At 35.0% G+C, this 13,274-nt stretch overlaps 1 protein-coding gene across 1 annotated transcript in view; it reads right to left on the minus strand.

Moving 5' to 3' along the window:
• LOC113227073 (histone acetyltransferase KAT7-like) overlaps positions 1-13,274 on the minus strand; it is a 56,206-nt gene that overhangs the window by 5,231 nt on the left and 37,701 nt on the right. The gene's annotated exons all lie outside the window — the stretch shown is intronic.

Below are 13,274 nucleotides of genomic sequence, written 5' to 3' on the forward strand. Positions count from 1 at the left end.
AGGTTATCTTTGACCAATATGGTCCTTACCTGTCAAATTTCCAGCCCTATGTATACTGTACTTCCTACAGATTTTACTTTATTTCATTTTTTTATTCATTTCAGGCCACATAACCCATATAATATATACTTTAAGGACTAACATACATACAATATAATAAAACACTATATCTAACTAATCTACACTAATTGCCCTTGTCGGCGACGTGTGGCGCAATCTGGTGTCAGGTGACCGGCCGCGGAATCGCCGATATATGACACCCTTCGGCCAAAATTCTTCCTTCATGAATGTCAATAGATGTTCGGTCGGTACTCTCACCACAAACGAATTGAAATTCACGTTGTGGCGGGAGTCCAACCGCTCGACCCTCAGGGTATATTTGTCTTTATGTCTGATGTACTCCACTCCCCTCAGAGTTCATGGAGTATTGCAATCGCGACAGGTACAGCAGCGTCATCGGTATGGCCAGACGCGGCAGGAAGTTTGGTCCTGTCGGTGTTGTGCCACGGCTGGTGAGCTTCCTCTTCTTCTCCTCCACTTTTGTGAAGCCGTCCTCGTCGCACCGGTCCATGCGCCTCTGTGGTTTTGCAGCTTCAGAGATAGGCACACGGGGATTACTTTTTCCCTTAGTAGATTGCCCCCGCTCGTGTTTCAAAGTAGCGGGTCGGCTACTTGAAGCGGCTACTGCCACCTTGCATATTTCTGCTGCCAAGTAGTAATATGAGCATTACTGCGTTCCGGTTTTGAAAGGTACGGGTGCTCGTGAAATTACAGGCACACAGGTGACAGGTCCCTCAGGTCTTAGCGATTTAAAGTTCTGAGTGACACTGCAACTGCAATGGACAGCCGTGTCGCGTAGCACCAGGCGCACGGCTTGTTCGTCCCGTAACTTAGTCTCATAAAAAATTCTAGTACAAGGCGTTAGTGAAAGTTTATGCTGTAGTCGGGCCATTATATAGAGGTTCATGTCATGTTAATAAATTAAAAAACGTAAAGTTTTTTTTTTGTGACAACATAAACATTGATGATGATAGGTTAACGCAGAGACTAGCAACATCATTAAGGTAATTTGTCAAACTGTAAGTGCATGTGTCGTCTAACGCCATCGAGTATATACACGATGTCCAACGCCTATAGTTTAGACCATAAATTTAGACCATAGATCGTTCCCAAACTTTTTAGCTCACCGCCCACTTAGGCAAAAACAAAAAAATTCCTACGCCTACCACCACATAAATAAATTGAAAACACATATTTTTTATATTAAATTACATAATTCGGGTTTTCTTTCAAATGCGGTGGCATCTCCTGGACAGCATCAACGCCGCCAATTGCTTTTTAGGATTCTTCAGCGACGAAAGTGGTAGGATCACTATGGTTTAGATCGAGGAAGATGGTATGTTGACTATCTAAAGAGTCGTGCCCCATGGTGGTAAATACGTAACAATGATACAGCACTTCAGAAGGGAGTTGATGAAGGGTAGCTACAATATTTGACACAAGTAAGATGGAGGTACTTATTTTTTTATTAATTTTTTTTTTTACTTTTGTTTTATAAAGATAAAAATGGGCATTAATAAAGATAGTTGCATGCAAAGTGATGCCATTTAATTATAAAGTCTGTTGTTTGCTATCAATTGTAATAAAAAATGTAATTATCAATGTGAAATGTAATTAACGTGAATTCACTTATCCTTTGTAGCATAAATAAAAAAACATTTTCTTTGTAGAATTGGAACTAAGTTTAATTTTTATGATTAAAAAGTGACGGGACGGGTAATTTCACCAGCACCCTTACCCTTCAAAACTGGAGTACCTACAGTGATGCTTACATTAATGCTTGGCGGTAGAAATAATTAAGGTGGTAGTACTTCCCTGGACGAACTCCTTCACAAGGAGCTCTACTGTTACCAAAATAAATAACAATGATTGGCTTTTTCGGATAGATTGATTTCTGAATTGCTTCGCGTGCCTGCGTGTGCATGTGTTCACTGTCAGTGAGAAGTATTGCAACTAACCTTTACAAATATACTTAAAATTAAAAACTAAAGTCAAAGGTACATACCGCCACATTTATTGACCATCGTAATGTTTTACTACCATGATAGATATTCATATATTTTTAGTGAAAAGTATCAATGAGATTCAGGTGCTATTATAGAGAGAGCAAGATCAAAGGAAATATACTTACAGTTTATGTAAACAATACAGCTTCGAACCAATCAGAAAAACAAACAAACAATGACAATAACAAAAGGCAAAACCTATCTCTAATAGTTGCCGTGATAGAAGACACTGAAATTTGTTAGGCGGCCATGTTGTTTATTTGAATTTCGAACATTTTTTACATTCGGTGGAAATTGGCCAGTGTGTAGGTACCTCATAAAAGTGCACAAACATCCCCTCCATATTTTATAGTTTTTGCTGGCCGTTGATCACTCTTTCATATTTTCCACGTTCTGATCATCTCATATTTCATTCTTTGCTTTGGAACCTATCAACGTACAACGGTATAAATATCTTTTTTAATACAGTTGCTCAAAACGTGGTATTTTTCGTACTACAAATCGTGCCGAAAGTTGGATTTTACGCCTAGTGCTTTTTACTTTTCCATTTTTTTTCTTCAATTTACTGTTGTTTCAAGTCTTAAACATAGAACTAAAGAGGTTGTATATTTATTTAATATTTATGTGCTTTGTGACGTAAGTCTTTCGTCATTAAAACTTATATTTACTTACAAACATATATTTGTTTAACTTGCATACGTGTTTTATAAAACAACGGGTTACACTTAAAAATATTTTCCATAAAGATGGCTGATTGAGTATGAACAATTACCGGAGATGAGGCTGCGCGCCGCGCAACTAAAATAGTAATTTTAATGTGGCTGAATACTGGCAACAGTTGCCATTGTACTCTGAATTTTTATCAAACAAAGAAATAAAATGAGTTTTTTTATAAATACTGTTTTATTTTACTTTCAATGTAGTTTTTTCGCAAATGTACCCAAAAACGTCGTTTGATACACGTGCGGATTTGTCATTTTCACTTGTCTTGAAGCCTCGAGACTCGAATAACTAACTTTCCGCACTTGTATCAAAAATAACTATTTTCCACCATATTGGGAAGTACGCGTTCTATTTCTATCAGTGAGTAAGAACTTGTAGGTTTATATAAATAAACTAGGTGCAAAAAGATTTGTAGCGACTGCACTGTTGCGATTAGCTACGACTGCACTAATTTGTTATTATTATTGATACAAAGAAACCAGTGTCTCAGGGTCGTATTCTCGAACTCTACTCAATGCTCAAGTCAGGATTTGAGTATGGTTTAAAGCACTCGAAATCATACTCAAGTCCCTGCCATTAGAGTCGTATTTTCAGTGCTTGTGTTGCCAGGGTAATCCTGACCTGAGCATTGAATAGAGTTCTAGAATACGATCCTCAGTGTCAGAACCAGTGTCTGTTGACACGCTGGGGCCGCTCAACCAACTGTTGGTTAAGAGTATGAATAATAAATACAGAAGTATTTATTTTAGTTTATGGCCGTCAAGTCAAGTTAACCGTGTCGATGTATACAATGGTTTAATTATGAACGGTAGGTGCCTTAGGAACAAGTACGTACATACATAAAGTACCTAGGTATATCTGGAGCTAGCGAACCTTGCGGGTTCATTGACACAAATTGTTATCGGACACACTGACGTCATAAGCTGCTAACAGTATAGACGTAAGAATATTCAACGAGCACTACTCAGTCTTTATATTGATAACGTGTTTTTGCTTACCAATTATATCAATTTATTTAAGTACCATTTAAAAACCAAAGTTGATATTGAACTGCTTATTGCCTTGCTGGAAGAACGCTTGTAATGTGCCTGCAATTACCTGGTCTTAAAATCGGGAATGTACTATAAGTACGAGAGCTACAGAATCACTCCAGAGCACTACCTAGAGCATCCAGATCAAAACCAATTTAGGTAAATTTTTATTCATATTCAAATTGGTCATACCGGAAATCGATGCCGGGACTTCAACATCCATCACCCATAGAGCGAAACGTTGTACCACCGAGTTCGTCACTTTCTTTTATTCCCAATAGTTTTTAGTAGCAGTAGAGCTCTTTGTGAAAGAGTTCGTCCAGGGAAGTACTGCCACCTTACCTATTTCAGCCGCCAAGCAGTAATGTCAGCTTTACTGAGTTCCGGTTTTGAAGAGTAAGGGTGCTGGTGAAATTACAGGAACATGGGACATGTCAACTAATGTCTCAGTGTGACAGGCGCAGTGGTAGTGCCCCTCAGATCTTTGCAATTTAAAGCTCAGAGTGGCACTGTAACTGTTATGGGCAGGCGTGTAGCTTATCATCAGGCGTATGACATGTTCGTCCCGTTAATTGAAGTTATAAAAAAAGTTCTATGTACTCAGTTCCACGTGGAACAATTCGTTTACCTCCAATGGAGATCGTGGGTACGATTTTCATTAGAGAACCAGAACCACTGAGTTTCTTTCTTCTTTCGAATCATAAACTGTGAAATTCAGGATCATGATCATGAAAAACATTGTGGGCTATACTTAACGTGACCATACATCCCACTTTGGGCGAGACAGACCCGCTTTTAAGCTTCGTGTCCCGCTGTCCTAAAAATACTTAAAAGTGTCCTGCTTTCACAAAGCAAAACACATGTACCATGGTCTGTGACATGTACCAATAAATTTAAAAAAAAAGGGCGCGAAAGCGAAAAATATATAAAGCCAGCTAACCAAGCCAGCGAATAGGCAATACATATGTTATAAAATATTTTGTGTTTTTATGAGGTGTGTAGAAAATATAAAATAGACAATACGGTATTTCGACCTCATTTATTTAAAATAAAAAAATACAATCATTACTACTAACTGGACGCCATGAAAGTGTTTCAAACGTCAATTATAAAATACAGTTTATAGGTAATAATTAAAATGTAAACACAAAATACGTATTTGTATTTGAAATACGTATATCAATTACAAGTAATTCAAATTAAGCAAACAAGAACTTGTTCAAATCACAATTCTACAAAAAAAATGTACTTTCGAATAATATACTTAACTTCCGAATGAAATACCTACTAGCTAACGGACATGTCCTATGTTATCACTCGTACCTAATACCTCATATTTTCCGCATGATATAATGTTTTAACAAGCACTTAAGTTTATGAAATGTATAAGATCACTTTTAAATTTATATTAGGTGCTTTACGAAAAAAAATGGCTAACAATAGTTTTCAATAAAACATAAATTAAGTTGGTAGAGTAGTATTACGTTAGCAAGAATTTTCGGAACTTTCGGTTGTTTTCGTATTTTTATTTGTACAAAAGTTTTCTGTAGCTAAGTAAACAATAGTAATGAGTACCAGAGCAAAGGGATTCATCTGGAGCACTTCCCAGTACACCAAACCAGAACCAATTCAGAAGATCATTCTTCCTACCGGTCCTACCGGAAATCAAACCTCCGCATCCAGTGCCCACAATGTAAACCGTTAGGCTACCGAGTTTGCTTAAAGAGTCGCTAAAATGCTGAGTTCCAGTTGTCATATTCTTTGTCATTATCAGGCCTTTTAGATTTATGAGAGCGGTTTGATAGGTCTGACTTTAAGAAGAAAAAACTTTTTTTTACATTATGGTTTATTTTTCTACATAGTCTCCTTTTAACTCTATACGCCTTGACCAGCGATATCCCAACTTTTTCAACCCATCAACAAAGATTTTTGTCAAACTGATAAATAATCTTATGTTTCAGCTATCACTTCCTCATTTGATGCAAAATAAAAACAAAGTAAAAAATCAGATTAAAAAGTCAAATGGGGCCAAACTGATGACTACCGGGGTCGTAGCAATAGGTCGTATCATTATTCGACAAGTTTTGGTGCTATGAGAAATGGAATTCTCGAAATTCCGTTTTCTCCATGTTCAAAAAATATATGCTCTTAAGGTGCGCCTCGCTTATATGATACATTAATACATTACACACTCATCCACTCACGTAACTATTCTATTTCTATTTTTTTCGCGCTAATTTTAAAAAAGGAGTTCTGAATTAAGAAATAAAAACAAATTCCGAAAAAAGTTTTCATTTAACCTTAAAGTCACGTATAATTATCAAACCACCCTTGTATTTATAGTGAGCCAAAATCTTAATAAGTGTTTAAAATATAAAAATCATAACATTTCGCGTCATTCGGGCACACAGGGATTTAGAAGAAAAAAAAGTAAATTAAATAAAGCAGTAATATACACAATTTACATAAAGTCATTTTCAATTTACTTTTTTTTACAACCCTTTATTTATCTTGTGAGGCTACATCAACAACGTACACGAAGAAATACACCTGAAGATCTCCACGAGTAATTACTTTTAAAGTTAGTTTCATTTCAGGGACTATGTATAACGGAACTGTAAGATTATATATGAAGATTGAATAGATAATTTTTTTCCCATAAAGTTGTTATAATGAACGATCATCGTGTAATCACACTGTTAGTTTACGATACGAGCAAAACCACTGTACCGATGCGATAAAGTTGGAAGTAACTCCTACTCATTTTTAAAAGTAACTAGTGTAAAATCCCTTTTTGACTCTGGCATTTTGGACAATGTGACTTGTTTCAGTATCACTATAAAAAGTTTTGAAAATTTGCCTACTCATGCAAAAAGTCGTGGTTTAGTTTTAAAGATAATTTTTTTTTACAATGGTTCTATTGTTCAATATCGAGTACCACAGAACCTAGCTTAGATTTGATTAAAGTAAAGAGTCCGGTATTTAGAGATTGTCACTATTTTTAGGTAAATTATCAATATCTCTACTCGTGATCACGGGCGTGTAACCGAAATATTGGGATAATAAAAAGAAGTCATACTGTTGTAAGAAACATTTAGTGAAAAACCACAAATAACTTAAAAATCTGTAAGATACTGAGAGATCTTAATAATTCTTAAAACTAAAGTCGTAAAACTGTCTCCGTGCCTGTTACCATGCTGGTCTATCACGCAGAGATCTCGGGTTCGATTCCCGGGCCATGAGAAATATTTGTACGGCTTACATTTATTTCTCTCGTGAGTTTGGTGTAATTTGTGACTGTCTATGTGTGTGTCCTAGGCACCCGCGATACAGGGTTTCCCTAGTGCGGGGCTATTAGTGTGTGTGTTATTATCATTACTATAATTTTTAGTTTTCAATACATTTTCAATACAAGCAAATTAGACATCAGTCAAATACATGTCAAATATATCTTTTTTTGTATCCCGAAAAAGCCTTACTCGTTATCATCACATCTTTTTTACCAAAAGTAACTAAAACTAACATAAAATCGACCGCCTTAAAAATATAAATAAATTATAAAAACTCTATATAAAAATAAGTAAACAACGTTTTGAAAATAAAAAAGATAGAGTCACTTTTGAACAAACAGCTTATAATTCATCGTTGGAAATTAAATTAAATTAAAAATCATTTAAAAACCTTGACTACATTTTCAAGGGCCTACTTTATTAAATATGTTTGAAAACTAACCTTTTCCTTCCGTTTTTGTACATTTTCTTTTGGACCAAACGGTTAGAGACGCCCCGTGTGTATTATCATCTATTAGTAATCATGAATACCACAAAATGTTGCATCAAATGTAGTAACGTACTTTACCAAATAAATAATAAACAAAGCTTAAAACCACGTTACATAATAATAAGATTTGCAAGAGATCATCTCAAAGTACATAAATTACTACACGGCAGAGGTGACGGAAATTCGGACTGAGTCTCATATTGTCTCCTAGGTACTGGTACAGCTATTGTACGCGCCGTGGACATTATTATCTACCTATTACGCTTTATAAAAAAGACCATGTAGTAACAAGTATTGTGAGGTGTATGTCGCAGCTCTACGGCTTACGGATAGCGAATAACTTTTTACTAGCTTCTAGCCGCGAGTTCGAATCCGTGATTATAAATAACCAGGTTATAAACATCTATCTGCTAACTTTCATCGACATGCGTTCATTCGATTCCGCACTGTGAACAACAAATATCCAGGGAAGCTTTTTTAAAATAGTGAGATATTTAATTAACCCGTTACACACCCATAGTGTAACAGTAGTGTAAACGGTGATATGAGAAGCAAACCGTACTCTCGATGCTACGTGTTAATAATGCACGGTAGATTGAACGGCAACGGAAGTGCATTGCATGGTCATTTGTTTTATTAATTAGTTTTAAAATTCTTACTTGATACGAGTTAACATAAAATAGAAAATATGCTTATTTCAACTCAGTGTTATTTTTAGAATATGAAACGAAGCTAGACAAACGAAAAGTTTGATGAAGTTAGTGAATTTGCAGTATGATAATGGAGGTTCTTCAAAAAGCAAGTAAGTAGGGTTCTTAAACGCGGCAATTCATAGGCAGCAGATGATGATGATGATAATTATTGTTTTTAAAGAGGAAAAAGTATTTAAGAAAGGAAAGGAAAATTATTGACAATTGTTGGTCACCTGCATCGTACCATTCTTTGATCATTGTTTTCAAAGTAATATATCCATTTTTACTTACGCTTCAAAGTAAAAAAATAAATGCGAGTCAAAGATTTTATAAGTAAAAAAGATGAGTTGTGTAACAGAGAGAACATTTAACTTTAACATCCTCAACAACAATAGTGTCATTAGAGAGCAAAGTAATATCTGTTAATTATTTATAGCAAATAATGTTAGTAAAGGCATTACTACGTATAAAATACCTTGTTGAGTGCAACAAATAATTATCACTCTCTAATGATTTACAAAAACAAACATAGACTTTAAAGTATTTAAAAACTATACACCAAATTAACAGAGAAGGGTACTGTTACAATATGGAATCACCAGCTCTTTCACATCATCTTATAAGAGAGTCCATGAAGTCTCTCACACTGCATTAGCTCCCATTTATCAAGAGAGACTTCAATACCACTCAGCACTCAGTAACATTTAGAACTCATTTTCAGAGCAATAAAGCTCCTTGTTAAAGAGTTCGCCCTGGGAAATACTGCCACCATACCTTTCTTTTGCAGCCAATCAGTATTAGACAACTGCGTACCAATTTTGAAAAGTAAGGGTGTTAGTGAAATTACAGGCAAATGAGACATGTCAACATTGCGTCGAGTTGTGGCACCGCAACTGTTACGGACAGGTGTGTTGCTAGCACGAGGCGCGCAACTTGTTAATTCCCTCACTTAATAAAAAAACATACATAATTTGTCCAGTGTGTGTAGTATAAGTAAGATGTGTGTAAGATGGCGATAGAAAGCATTGAACCGTTTTTAAGTGTTTTCTGCGTTTTTAAGTAGGTATTTTCTATTAAGAGTTATCAAAATTTTAATAGCCGTCGAGTGATTAACAATGCAATGAACTTTTCCTTTTGAACGTCTCTCTTGTCAAAGTCAAAATCAAATAATCATTTGTTCCATACACTTGAAAACGTCGTTTTTTAAACTACTGCTCGTTGGCTACGCTGACCTCCCTAAGAAGAACGAGCAAGAAACTCTAGGGATTGCTATTTTCAAATAAACTCAAATGCTTTTGAATACATTTTGAATCATTATTGTGTGGAATCTAGAGTCACGTTGTCTTTCCATACATCTTTATCTAACACGTAGTCTACAATTTTGTAATATGACTTTTCAATTAAAATACTTTTAATGTAAGTTTTGAACTTAGGAAATGATAATCTTAATATTTGCTCCGGAATTTTATTGTAAAAACGTATACAGTTCTCCATAAAAGAATCGTTTACCTTAGTTAAACGAAATCGTGGTACCATGAGTTTGGACTTAGTTCTAATGTTAATATTATGGATATCTTCTTTCTTAACGAAATTATGTATATTTTACGGACATACAAAATATTTGAGTAAATGTACTGTGATGCCACAGTCATGATACCAGTCTCCTTAAACTTTTCTTTGAGCGAAATCTCGAGAACCGCCTAAATGGTACACAGAACGAATTGCTAGTTATTTGCAGCACAAATACGGTTTGTAACATCTGCCGCTTTACCCCTCATGAGAATTCTGTAGCATATTATACTATGGAAGTAACTAAAGTAAACTAGCCAAGCAGTAGCAACATCGGTAAGCTCACGTATTCCACGGACTGTATACAGCAGAGCTTAATCTGCTGGCCAAGGAAGATATATGTGGAAGCCATTGGAGTTTACTATCTAGGGTCACTCCCAAAAATACAGGTTTATTAACAAGGTCTAACTTTTCTACGTTTATTTTTATGATTGGGCTAGTCGATTTTACATTAGGTATTCAAATTTAGCACACTTTGTCTTCATGGCATTGAGCGATAAATTGTTAACATTAAACCAATAAACTACCTTTGAAAGGGTATCGTTAATATTGTCATAGTTAACGTTATTATGTCTGTCTGTTTTAAAAATCAAGGATCCGTCGACAGCAAACAATACTATTTCGCAAAGGCCCTTAACAAAGAATGATAGATCATTAATATAAATGAGAAATAAGAAAGGTCCAAGTATTGAGCTCTGCGGAACGCCCATTTTTACCGAAGAACCCAAAGATGTCACTCCATTATATATACTTTTTTAATTCTACCGTTGAAATATGACAAGTTCCAATGCTTTGCCACTTACTCCGTAACATTCCAGCTTCGTAACAAGAGTAATATGATCCACGCAATCAAATGCCTTTGAAAGGTCACAGAAAACCCCAATAGCGTTCTGGGACCTCTCCCAAGCATCAAAGATATGTTTTAGTAGTGCTTCTCCCGCATCGCTAGTCGATCTACCACTAGTAAACCCATGTTGTTTACTGTGAAAAACGTGATTCCTACCGAAATACGACAGTAGTTGAGTCAACATAACCCTTTCGAATATTTTACTTAAAGCTGGCAGAATTGAAATGGGCCTGTAGTTAGTAGGATTAACTTTCCTACCGCTTTTGAATAAAGGAATAACCTTACTGTATTTCATCAAATCGGCAAAAATACGTTACGCACCTATTGAATGCATCAGCTAAATGTGGGGAAATTAAATAAATTACCGAATCTATAACTTTAGTCGATATGCTCCAGAGATCTTCAGTTAAAAGCCTGAATTAACATGATGAAAATTAAATACACTGCCACAAACTTTAACATTTTTCTTTAGGGAATCAATAGCAAGAGATGGAGAGGTATTTAATATTTAGTACTTGTCACGGCGATTTTCGAAAAGAATGATTAAAAAGCTTGGGCTACCTCATCTTTGGATTTCATAAGTTTGCCGTCTAATTCTAGAACTATATATCTATCATGTTGTTTCACCCTGCCTGACTCTGTATTTATTATACTCCAAGTAGTTTTAGATTTATGTTTCGAGTGTAAAATGTTATAGCTATGAAACTTAACCTTAGCTACACATACTTTTTTAAATATTTTTGAATTATTTTTAACATACTCTATAAAAGTAGAAATAGTATTACCTATAAGTTTTCATAACGTACAGCTCATACAAACAAGTCCTACTCTCATGAAAGCCTACTGTTGTCCAGTCATTGAATTTAGACTCCCTATGGACAGGTTAGTGTTTTCGAAGTAAACACGATATCAAACTCATTTTTAATGCAATTAAATATCGTGCTATTTAAAAAATTTGGAACCTCCGGTATATATGTAGGAGGGAATTTAAACTATTGTCGATATTCTTTTGAAATCTAATGATTCGTTCTGTGGTAATCAGTCTACAGAGAAATACAATTAAAAGTAGCCGATTGCCGACTATGGTCTGATCTTAAGCAATTTATTATTGATTTAGATACTGCGTTTGTGTTGCAAAAAATGCAAGTAGAAGATGTAGCAGTGATGCGATTTGGTTCCAAAAAAAGATTGATCACGTTAAAACTTTTAAATAAATTAATGACTTTTATAGAAGTAGAACAGTTTTCCAACAGTTTTACATTGAAATCTCCGTTGACTAATATGGTTTTTTAGTGGGTAAAATCTGTTTTAAACTATCTTCTATGATTAATTCAAACTCGTTGAAATTGGCAGAAGGGGGTCTGTATACACATAAGACGACAAACTGATCCAATTCCAAACATGAAATCTCAATAGTCCGTTCAACAGAGAGATCTGTGATATCCTTACGCTCTTTAAATTTTATATTACGATTAATAATAATCATTGATACAACTTAAGTTCTTTCTTATGAACGTACTAACTATTACATAATTTTCTACGTTGTCAATTGCTTCGTAGTCTTTCAACCAGTGTTCTGTTACACAAAACACGTTAACCGAAATATCGTTTTAAAAAAAAAGTCTTATTTCTAATGTTTCGCCAGAAAAGCCTTGAACGTTTTGATGATCTACTTGGAAACGATTAGACTTTTCTTTTTTTCGATTTGACTTTTAGACTTTTGTTGTCGTGTTTTCTCTCTATTGTGCGACAATATTTTGGTCGCACTGCGTTGTCATGCATTCGGTTCATAATTCATTCACGAAATTGAAACGTCATTAATTACTCTCTTGGGTACAAAAAAGTTTTTAGTCTCTCTCCGCAGCAATGGCATTTATATAGATAGGTGATAGGTGGAAAGAAAAAACGGATATATAACAAACTGATTTATTGCAATAATTTAAAAATTATCTTTTAAAAAATACCCCAAGACCATATTTAAAAGCATCTCATATCTAACGCACAAAATTACACTTTACTCTTACACGCTATTCGAGAACTACATCAACGTTAACTCATATTGTGATCGAGGTCATTCTGTTAAAAAACAACAACATATTCACATAAAATATCACAGAGACTAGTTAAGTAACAAACATAGAAAACCTTTATAAAATATGATATTGATAAAATTATGTTCTCGATAAGCACTTCGTCCGGGTGATCACCAAAAATTTATTCAACGAATTAACCCTTAGTTAAACAATGTTTAGTGATCATTACAAGGAGTTAACTCCCCGGTCAGTATAGTCTATGTACACAATTCATCTATGAGCGGTTACACACGGCTACTTTTAGCAGCGACGCTATCGCGATGCAGTCGATAATCGTCTACCTTTACACACGCGCGCGAGTTTAAGCAGCGATGCAAATGCGATTCAAACGCGATACAAACACGATGCACGCTTTAAATTAATTAACTAATTTATTTATTTAATGTATTTATTAATTTCACTTTTAAATTTACAATTAACAAAACAAAATAATGATGCAATCGCCTACAAATTGCTGCTAAAAGTCGCCGTGT

Source organism: Hyposmocoma kahamanoa, unplaced genomic scaffold, assembly GCF_003589595.1.
Source record: "Hyposmocoma kahamanoa isolate Upper Pololo Valley unplaced genomic scaffold, ASM358959v1 202, whole genome shotgun sequence".
Classification (NCBI taxonomy): Eukaryota; Metazoa; Arthropoda; class Insecta; order Lepidoptera; family Cosmopterigidae; genus Hyposmocoma; species Hyposmocoma kahamanoa.